Consider the following 11,396-nt stretch of genomic DNA (forward strand, 5'->3'; position numbering starts at 1 on the left):
TTTTGAGGACCCACCATACTGTTTTTTTACCACAGGGCCCACACCATTTACATTCCCACCAGCAAGGCACAAGAGTTCCCATTTCTCCACATCCTCTCCAATAGTCATTATTCTGTTTTTAGAAAAGAATATATGTCATAGCCATCCAAACAGGTGAGGAGCGGTAGCTTCTTGTGGCTTTGCTTTGCATTGCCCTAATGATTAGTGAAGTTGAGCATCTTTTGTGCTTTTGGCCATTTGTATATCTTCTTTGGAGAAAAGTCTGTTCAAGTTCTTTGCCCATATTTTAATTGGATTGTTTTTTGTTGTTGTTGAGTTTTAGGGATCCCTTACCTATTTTGGATATCAATCCATTATCAGATACGTGATTTGCAAATATATTCTCCCATTCTGTGTGTTGCCTTTTCATTCTGTTGATAGTATCCTGGTTGTTTTTTAAGAGTGCACAGGTTGTATTCATTTGTCCGTATCTCATATTCGACTGCATAGGACCTCACATTTAGCTCTGGTGTGCATTTGGGTCCTGCCTCCAAATGTAAGGTCAACATTTTCCACAAGGCCCCAGTTCTCCAGGCTCCTGGGGTGATTTTGGCAAAGTGGGCCTTATGGTGACCACTGCAGGGGTGATGGGAAAATTGCCCTTTCCCCTGAAAGTTCACTCAAAGATCAACTCACAATCAAGGCAGATTAATAAGAGGAAGGTTTATTTACCATGTGCATGGGGAGAGTCACAGAGTGATTACTCAATGTCCCAGTGGGATCCAGATATTTTTACATCTGCCTTTTGGGGGCGGGGGCGCGGAATGAAGAGTACAGGTGATTCTGTTTAGGGCTGACAAATGGTGCTAGAGAGGACAAATGGATGGGGGAGACAGATTGACTTGTAAATTAACCTGAGAGACAGGTATTGTGTTTAAAATGATTTGGGCCCGGTCTGGCTGCATGCTTGATCTTCTTTCCTGCAATATATTGAGAAAATAGGGAGAGAGAGAGGAAGTCGCTTGCCCCTTTGATGGATCAGTCCGGTTTACGTAGATAGAGGGAAAGCCCCTTCCTGTGCTTTTTGAACTCTAAGGGCCTTCATTCAAAACACCAAGGAGTCATATTTTGAGGTGAAATTTCCTGAGCTCTTTCACCTCCTTGGCTTTTGATGCTGAAGGCAGAACTGCAGCAGGTGGGGGTGAGGCAGGAGGGAAAACAGAAGCAGGGGAAGATTCGATCCTCTGCCCAGGCCTAGAGCAAAATGAAATGTGGGGCCCCCTCATTCAAAAATTATCAAGAATTTCAAGACAGCAACAGCAAAGCGTTAAACTAAGCTCAGGGCCCTTCTGAGCATGGGGCCTGTGCCAGCCATGCCACGGTAGTCGATCCTGGGAGCCTCAGACAGAGGAGAGTGTGCTCCCACCCACTCTTGTCTAAGAGCTATCATCGAGTGTCCGTGGGAAAGATCGAAGGCCAGTCCAGAGAACCAAGAAGCCTACATGAGGCAGATGCCTGGGGCCTGCCAGAGTCTGAGGGTGGAGAAGGAGTACTGAGAGGCCTCCTGACTCAGGGGGCCTTGCAGTGAGAGCCCAGGAGTGCCCCAGGGGAGGGGCGTGAGTGAGACCAGCCTGGAGGAGTGGGCACCTGGGGCCTTTGCGTTCTGAGAGCAAGAAGTGATGGAAACACCACAGGTGTTCCCAGAGGCTACACTGATTGCCAGGGAAGCAGCCACCTACCGCTGGGAGCAGAGATAGGCTGCCCTGCCGAGGCGCAGGTGCACAGGGCTGGTTGCGACAAACCCCCTCGACACTCTCAGATGCCAGCCCTGCTGAAGGAAGCCGTCCACCCTCCAATACTGCGACGCCTGTGGTGAGCTGAGTTTCACAGCAAAGTCCAGACCCAGCTCCCTGCAGCCCAGATGACTGGACCCCAACACCAGCATCCTGCGGGGGACGCGGATTACACAGCTCTCCAGGTGGAATTGCTGTTTACTTTGGTCTCCACCGTCTTTTACACACAATGCCTAGCATTTAGTGACAAATTAAATGCCTAGCATTTAATTCCTCCTGCCTGGCTGCCTTCACACTGGGTCATTGACTTTTTCCTGCCTTCAGACTCAAACTGAAACATCAGCTCTTCCCAGGTCTCAAGCTTGCTGGCCTTTGGACTAGAACTCACACCACTGGCCCTCCTGGGTCTCCAGCTTGCCAATGCACCCTACAGCTCTTGGGACGTATCAGCTTCCGTAATCATGTGAGCCAATTCCTTATAATAAATCTCTGTTTATGTGTGTGTGTATAAAAAGGTATATATATATTAGAGAACCCTAATACAGACACCTGAAAAACCAAGATAATGTGACCCATCATCCAGAGAAGCAAGAGTCAACAGAAGCAGATCCACAGATGGCCTGCATTGTCAGACAGAGACAGTAACCACGAGAAATGTCCAACAGGATGTAGTGCACAGCGGGGAGGACACGCATGGGAAGGTGGGGAGCCTGCTTGCCCTTCCACCATCTGAGGACTCAGTGAGAAGTTGCCAAGTCTGTGAAGGTGCTCACAGGTCTACAACAGGAGTGAGCCTTAGGAAAGCACAGCTGACATTCTCCTGGAGCTGCTAATGTTCAGCCTGCGTTAGGAGTGTGTGTCTGGGTGTTGGGAACATGTTGGGCCAGGATGGTATCTGATGAGACCTGATTCAGAACCAAGAGCAATCTGACTCTCTGAGCTTTCCTTGGAATTCCAGAGGGGCACGTGCTCACCAAAGACCCTGGCCCTCAGGGGCATCCTTCAGGAACAGCTAGTCCCGGGGTGTGGGAGCAGCTGCCTCCTGGCCTGCTGTTTGCAGCTGTCCCTTCTGGGCCCTCTGCCACCCTCCCCCACTGCTTCATTTGATTCAGGCATTGGTGTTTGAGCTGTGAGTTCTGTCTTACCTTCCATTTCACTGCAGCTCAAAATCCTGAGACAAGACTCACAAACTCAGCAGAAGTCTTTCTGTCCTTCCCTCACCTTGGGCTGCGCCCACAGCCTTGGCCTCCCAGCCACTTCCAGCACTGTCTAGTCAGGCCCTCATCTGAATCATCACTGATTCTTGGCTGAGAGCACACACTGGGCCACAGCTCACACCTCTCCCCGGGGTGCCCAGTGTAACTCTTCTCTGTCTTGGGCCAGAGCAAAGCCCGGGTCCTCATCCCCAGAGGGTCTCTCTCTTCTGCTTTCAGCAGGAATCTCCATGGGTCCCCTCCCTCCTCAGGACTATGGACTTCCACAGGGGACCCAGAGCAGGGATGCCATAGATGAATTCCAGAAACCCCACCCCACAGCAAATAGTTGTTAGGAAAAATAACCCCGCCCTGGCCAATTAACCACGCAGCATCCCTCTAAAACTGTCAGCGTGGGTGGCCTGCTCAGGCTGGGAGGGAAGGAGCAGCCTGTTGCTCCATTTGCCTCCGCATTTCCAAGCCTCTGCTCATTCAGTAGACATCCATGAGCCCATATACACTTTCCTTCCTCCCAAGCCCAAGGCTGTCAGGCAGAGCTAGAGGGGTACACCCCTCCCAAGTGCCAAGCCTGTGCTGAGACTCAGGGCAGGGGTGTGTAAGAAACACAGGGCATCTAAGAGCTGTGAAATCACAACAGAGTCCGCGATCACGTGGATGGGACATCTGCTGTACGCCAGATCAGCATCCTTGTTCCTTTCCCCTGCTAACACCCGAATTCTCTTTGGGGAGCCCCTTGCCCAATACACGTGTTCTGGGCGGAGCTGACCTCACTCTCAGCTCCAGGATGGGGCAGTCGCTTGATTCTGGCCTGTAAAAATGATGGTGTTTGGCTCAGGATGGGCACAAACCTCTTATCTGGCCAATACGAACCTTCCCCAGGAATTTTGCTGAAAATATTGGGAAAGAGGCTCCCTTTCTCCTGAGATTACTGGATATGGTCCTCACTCCAAGGTGTTCACAAGGCCTCCTCCCTGGCTGGGTTGGAGTGCCAACCTCTCCAGGGCTGTGCCACCTCTCCCAGGGCTGTGCCAGGTCTCTCCAGCACTGTGCCTTGGCTCTGCTCTCAGTCCTCAGCAGCTGTTCTCTCCTAGGCCTCTCGTCTCAGTCTGCCAGGACCAGCTACATAAATTCCAGGCCCAGTGCAAAATGAAAATGTGGGCCCCTTGTTTGAATGTTCTGAAGAATTTCATGACAGCAAAAGCAGAGCATTAACCCGGCGCTGCCCTTCTCGGCGAGGGTCCCATGTGATGGTGTGGGTTGCCTGCCGGAAGCCAGCCCTGCTCACGACACACATGCAGCTTGAGCTGCAGCTGAGGACCCCAGGGGAATCGCCACCCAGGTCCGGCACTTCTTTGTGGCCCTCTCTTCTCTGGGACCCTGTGCCCCAAGTCCCAACTGCCTGGGCAGCCCTAGATGCAGCCTCTCCTGCGCCCCGTGAGGCCTCCACCCTCGGGACCCCGTTTCCCAGCTCTGTGCTTGGTCGATGCCAGAGGAACATGGGGCCTCCCCAGAGCCCTCGCTTCTCCCAGAGAGCACAGTTCCAGCTGCCCAGTGGCTAAGAGCTGTTGTTTCCTATGTCCAGTGTTGACAGGAGGACAAGTTTCACACCAGCTACTCCGTCATGATCAGAACTGGAATCCGAGTGTCTTCGCTCACATTTAGTTTTGTAAGGGATAAGACAAAAAAAAAAAAAAAAAGAAAAAGAAAAAGAAAAAGAAGTAGAATCCAAGTGTCCTGTTTGAAAGATGTAGGTTTCTGTACCAGCCAAAACTTTCGGTTACAATCAACAGAAACCGACTCTAGCTAACTTAAGCCAAAAAGGAATTTCCTGGAAGGCTCTCTAGTAACTCACAAATTCAGTGGGAGGTCAGGAAGCTCAGACTCAGAAAATGGGCAGGAACTCAGGGCACCCACTGTGCACTGGGTACAGGTGGCATTGCCCTGAAGACCAGCCCAGGAGGGATGGGACCTGGACTCTGGCCACCCTATGCCACGTTCAGCCCCTGACCGGCTGCACCGACAGCACCCCGCTCACAGCACGGGAGCCCAGCCTGCGTGGCTGCCACTGTGGGAAGGCCTAGTCCCAATCCTCACTCGCTGGGGGACCCCTCGTGGGCAGGGGTCCGGGCATGAGGAGCCACACAAGTGGCAAATGTCTTTCTAGACTTAACCTGTGCACAGAGCATTTCTGAAAGACCATACAGGAATCCTTCCTCTTTCCACCCAGCTACAATGTTTTGTTTTATTTTTCTAAATCAATAAAAAGAATTATGAATATCACTTGGTATTTTCTTTTTTTTTTTTTGAGACAGAGTCTCACTCTGTTGCCCAGGCTAGAGTGAGTGCCGTGGCGTCAGCCTAGCTCACAGCAACCTCAAACTCCTGGGCTCAAGTGATCCTCCTGCCTCAGCCTCCCGAGTAGCTGGGACTACAGGCATATGCCACCATGCCCGGCTAATTTTTTCTATATATATTTTTAGTTGTCCATATAATTTCTTTCTATTTTTAGTAGAGATGGGGTCTCGCTCTTGCTCAGGCTGGTCTCGAACTCCTGACCTCGAACGATTGATCCACCCACCTCGGCCTCCCAGAGTGCTAGGATTACAGGCGTGAGCCATTGCGCCCGACCTTTGTTTTTTAATTTAAAGAAGGGGTCTCACTCTGTCATCCAAGCTGGAGTGTAGGGACATGATCATATCATTGCAGCCTCAAACTCCTGGCCTCAAGTGATCCTCCTGCCTCAGCTTCCTGAATAGCTGAGACTACAGGCTCGTGCCACCATGCCTGGCTAATTTTTTCTGTTTTTAGTAGGTACAGGGTCTTGCTCTTGCTCAGGCTGGTCTTGAACTCCTGGCCTCAAGTGACCCCCTGCCTCAGCCTTCTGAGTAGCTGGGACTACAGGCAGGCACCACCATGCCCGGCTCCTCATTTCTTTTTAGTGCTGAATAATATTCCATTGCCTGGATGAACCACATTGTATTTCTCCATTCACCTGCAGAAAGACATCTTGGTTGTTCCAGGTTATGGCAATTATGAATAAAGTTGCTCTAAACATCATGTGCAGGTTTTTGTGTGAACCTGTTTTCAACTCATTTGGGTAAATACCAAGGAGTCAATTGCTGGGTCGCATGGTAAGAGTATGCTTAGTTTTGTAAGAAACCACCACACCATCTTCCAAAGCGGCTGCACCATTTGCATTCCCTCCAGGAATGAAGGAGAGTTTCTGTTGCTGTGCTGTTTTATTTTATTTTTTAACTTTTCATTCATTTGTTTTGTACCATGAGTGTGTATTTACTATACAGAAGCAGCATTTTCACCCAGGTTGCAAGCAGCTCAAGGTTGAATGTGACACTTCATCCTGAGGTGACAGCTGGGCCTCCCAGTTAACTCCACTGCTAATGAGGATGGTCTTGTTGTTCTTACCTTGGGCTCCGGTGGACAAGAGTTGGGAAAAATGCAAAGGAGTGAACACAAAAGAGCAGCTTTCTCCGCAAAGAGAAACTGGAAGAGCAGGTTGGCTCAGGTGCTGGGAGCCAGGAGCTCAGGATCCTCCTGCTTCTCCAATCTCTGTGGTCCTGTGCGGCTCCAGGCAGGAAGAGCTTTAGCTTCAGGACAGAACACACCAGACAACACTGGCTCCAACAGCATGGACGTCTACTTCTCTTATAGCAGCACAGTCCAAGCCATGGTTATGGCCACACAATCACTGGAGACCCAGGCCCTTGTCATCTTTTTCTCCAGCCCCTCAACATTCAGCATCCACCTGGAGGTCAAGTACTGCATCACCTCCACATTCCAGCAACAGGGAGGAGAAGCAGAGCAGAGGGGCACGGCCCTCCCTCGAAGGAGACATCCTTGGCATCAACACCCCCACTGATGTCCCACACAGAGTGGCCACAGAGCTGCAAAAGCATTTGGGGGCTGGATGCAGTGGCTCACGCCTGTGATCCTAGCACTTTGGGAGGCTGAGGTGGGAGGATCATTTGAACCCAGGAGGTTGAGACCAGCCTGGGCAACATGGTGAGATTCTCGCCAAAATATCATAATAGGCCAGGTGCAGTGGCTCACAGCTGTTATCCTAGCACTCTGGGAGGCCGAGGTGGGAGGACTGCTTCAGCTCAGGAGTTCAAGACCAGCCTGAACAAGAGCAAGACCCCGTCTCTACTAAAAATAGAAAAAATTAGCCAGGCATGGTGGTGCATGCCTGTAGTGCCAGCTACTTGGGAGGCTGAGGCAGGAGGATCGCTTGGGCCCAGGAGGTTACAGTGAGCTATGATTGTGCCGCTGCACTCCAGCCTGGGCAACAGAGAGAGACCCTGTCTCTTAAAAATCCCCGAAACCACAACGACAAAAAATTAAGCATTTGGGGAGGAGGGAGCCAGTTCTCCTGGTCAGCAAAGTGCCCAGCTGAAAACCAGAGTTACTACCACCAAGGCAGACGGAGACGGCAGGATTTGGGTGGTGCCTGGCAGTCCTTGCTATGCCCCACTTAAAGGTTCTTCCAACAGTGGCCCCCTGACCCCATGCTGTGACGGGGTCTCACTCAGTTACCAATCCTATCACAGCAGACTGGCGAACACTTCCTTTATCAAACCAGCAAATATTCACTGGACACCTATGAGTGTCCCGTGCCAGCCCTGCAGGACACACTTCCTACGCCAAGACGTTCCCCAGCTGAGTGGAGACAATAACTCTCAGACAAGCTGCACGGAAAGCGCAGGCCATGCTGGGTGTGGCTGGTGGGAGCCTTCCAGGTGGACCGTCAGATGCACTCAGGGAAAATGGCACCGCTCCCAGGTGTTTGAGCCGTTCATTCCAAGGTTAATCTGTTTGACAAATACGGTCGGAGAATGTCAGTTTAGCTGGGCAAAGACATGGAAAACAAAGGGTCTCCTCCGGCCAAAAACATTTAATCAGGCTCTAGACCTATTGTCCAAATGACAGGAGATAGAGTGATAAAGGAAAAAGTACATCACACCAGGAGGGGACGCTCAGGGGACATTCTTTAAGTCAACTCCTGAGCTGTGTGAAAAGATCAATGTAACAACAACAACAACAAAAAGGACTATTTTAGATTAAAAGAAACTAGAGAGACACAACAACCAGATGAAAAATGTGAACGTCAATTGGACTCTGGACTGAAAAAAGAAGTTACGACTGGGACATAGGAACATAATACGCGATGGAGTCACAGTCAGCCCTTCACCTCCTCGGGTTCCCCATCCACAGATTCAACCGAGCTCAGATCAAAACTACTCGGGGGGGAAAAACCCCAACAGTAAAAAAATAGTAATACAACAATAAAAAGATACAAGTAAAAAATACAGCATAACAACTATTTACATTGCATTAGGTATTATAAGTAATCTAGAGATGATTTTAAGTGCACAGGAAGACTGGGATGGGTAGGGGGAAGGAGGGACAGGGAGAGATTTGTTAAAGGATACAGAATCACAGCTAGACAGAAGGAGTGAGTTCTAATGCTCTGTATCACTGTAGGATGAATGTAGTTAATAATCTATTACACAGTATCAAATAGCTAGAAGGAGGATAGTGAATGTTCCCAACACAAAGAAATGATAAATGTTCAAGATGATGGATATGCTAATTACCATGATCTGATCGGCATACATTATATCTATTAAAACACCACTATGTACGTCACTATATGTGGAATTATTATATATGTCAATTAAAAGGATAAAATAAAACAAATTTTAAAAATAAAGTATACAGAAAGATGTGCATGGGTTATATGCAAATATAATACTATTTTATATAAAGTACTTGAGCATCTGCAAATTTTGGTATCCACGGGGTGTCTTGGAACCAATTCCTGGAGGGATGGCTACATTGTTAATTTTCTTAGGTGTGATAATGGTGATGTGGTTATACAAGAGAACATTCTTATTTTTCCAAGATACATGCTGAAGTATTTAGAAATTAAGTATTTATTTTGTCTGCAACTTACTTTATAAGGTTGGCAACAAAAAAAAGTGAGTGTGTATATTCCAAAATATAGATATATGGGAAGAGAGAGAGTGCCATGAAGCAATGTGGCAAAATGTTAACAATTGGTGAATCTCAAGGCTATGTGGGTGCTCATTGCACTATTTTTTGTTTGTTTTAGAGATGAGGTCTTGCTATTTTGCCCAGGCTGGCCTTGAACTCCTGGCCTCAAGCAATCCTCTCCCCTCGGCTTCCCAGAGTGCTGAGGTTATAGACGTGAGCCACTGTGCCCAACTAAATAAAAAGTCAGGGCTGGGCTCAGTGTCTCGCACTTGTAATCCCAGCGCTTTGGGAGGCTGAGACGAGAGGATCACTTGAGGCCAGGAGTTTGAGACCAGCCAGAGCAACATATTGAGACCCTGTCTCTACAAAAAAATTTTTTTAAAACTAGCTGGGTGTGGCGGTGTATGCCTGTAGTCCCAGCTAGTTGGGAGGCTGAGGCAGGAGGATCACTTGTGCCCAGGAGCTTGAGGCTGCAGTGAGCTATGATGGGAGACAGAGTGAAACCCTGTCTCAAAAAATAAATAGATAAAAAGTTGAGAAAAATAATCACGCCACTATTTAATCGATCAGTTACGATGGGAATGTGAAAGGCAGTTCACAGAGTGGATGGAAACTGCAGGAAGAGGCCCCACCTTACTCTGGAAGCAGAGGGTCCCCTGCTCACCAGCAACGGCAGGTCAGCTGAAGCCTGAACCAGAAGGCAGAAGGGCAGGAACAGGGCAAGGGGAAAGTTGCTGGGAACTGCAGGGTCAAGAATTTGGCTTTTGGCCCAAGGGCAATGGGAGGCCACGTGTACCCCCTCCTCTGATAACTGTCCCCCACCCCCTTGGGCCCTGTTCCTGGCCCTGCTCTAGGTGTGCAGGTGGCCTCACCCCGCTGAGCCAACCAGGGCCCATCCTTGGAATTTTAAACTTGGAACCAGAAAGAGAACGATCAGTCAGTACCTTCTCTGTGGTGGATCAATGAGAAGTGAAGCTTCGGAGCTCCAGGCCCCAACTCCACAGAAGCAGGTGTGAGAATGCGGCTCACGGAGGGGCTGAGAGGTCATCCTGGAGGGATGCCTGCCCACGTCCAGCTGCCTGTAGGACCGTTGGTGGCCCTTTCAGGACGGCTATTTTGAGCCCCTTCCTTCCTAAGCTGGATCAAATTGGTCACTGTCACTTGCAACCTAATGAGTCTTGCATAATGCACCATGAAAAGGTTCACACAGGGGACTGACCTGGCCAGAGAAGAGCTGGGGTGCTGGAGGGTGGGGAGGGGTGCCTGTTAATCCTCCCTTCTGGATCATAACTGAGAGGATAAACAGGAAGAACCTACAGTTAAATTAAAATAAAAATATAAGCTTTAAACGAGGGCCAGTTAACAACAAGATGCAAACCCTAAGATTGACTTACCTAGTTTCAGGAAGGGTGAAATTAATCTCTGGTGACAGGGCCAGCACAGTGATGGCCGTGGGGATGGGGGTCGGTTTGGGAGGGCAGGTACACAGGTGTGCACACTAACCAAAACTCGCTGCTCTTCACATCTGTGCATTCCACTCTAAGAGAATTTTTAAAAAATCAATCAGGCAAGTGGCAAATAACCTCCAATACAAAAAGTAAACTGTAAAAAAGCAGACAGACAAGAAAAAAGGTGTCAGTGGTCCCTGGGCTGATTAAACACTTCCTCAATCATGTCTAGAGATTTCTCTGATCGCACTGATGTCCCTGGATTCTCTCTTTGAGTCAACCTGAGTCACAGGCCCATCCTGAACCAGTCCCCAGGGCAGGCAGGATGGGCTGTCTTTATGGCCACCCGAGCTTGCAAGCTTGAAAGGGTGGCCAGGAGAAGACCTACAGTGGGTGGAGTTAAAGGGGGCTGAGGTGGCAGCACTCCCTGAGGGGGAGGGACACGGGAGCTGTGGCAGTGGGGGAGGGGAGCTGTCCTCCCATGCGAGTTGGGTGGTATTTCCTCCTGTGCAGTGTCAGGGAGAATTGGAGAAGGACTGATGTCCTTTCTTCTTTAACATTTGGTAGAATTCACCATCTGGTTCTGGGTTTTTCTTTGTTGAGAAGCTTCTGATGATTAATTATTCTGCCTCTTTATTTGTTATAGGTCTGTTCAGAATTTCTATTTCTTCTTGGGTTAGTTTTGGTCATGTCTGTCTTTCTGGGAATTTACCCATTTCATTCTGGTTATCTATTAATGATTTGTTGGCATACAATTGTTCATAGTACTTTTATTATCCTTATTTCTGTGAGACTGGTACTAACACCTCCACTTGCATTTGATTTTAGTTGTTTTGTCTTTTTTCCCCCTCTATGTAAAGGTTAAAGTTGTTGACAACTGAACTAACTTTTCTTATGTTGATTCTCTATTCGATTTCTTTTTCCCCGCCTAATCCTCATTATTTCCTTCC

The sequence above is a fragment of the Eulemur rufifrons genome, chromosome 29 (assembly GCF_041146395.1).
Source record: "Eulemur rufifrons isolate Redbay chromosome 29, OSU_ERuf_1, whole genome shotgun sequence".
Lineage (NCBI taxonomy): Eukaryota > Metazoa > Chordata > Mammalia > Primates > Lemuridae > Eulemur > Eulemur rufifrons.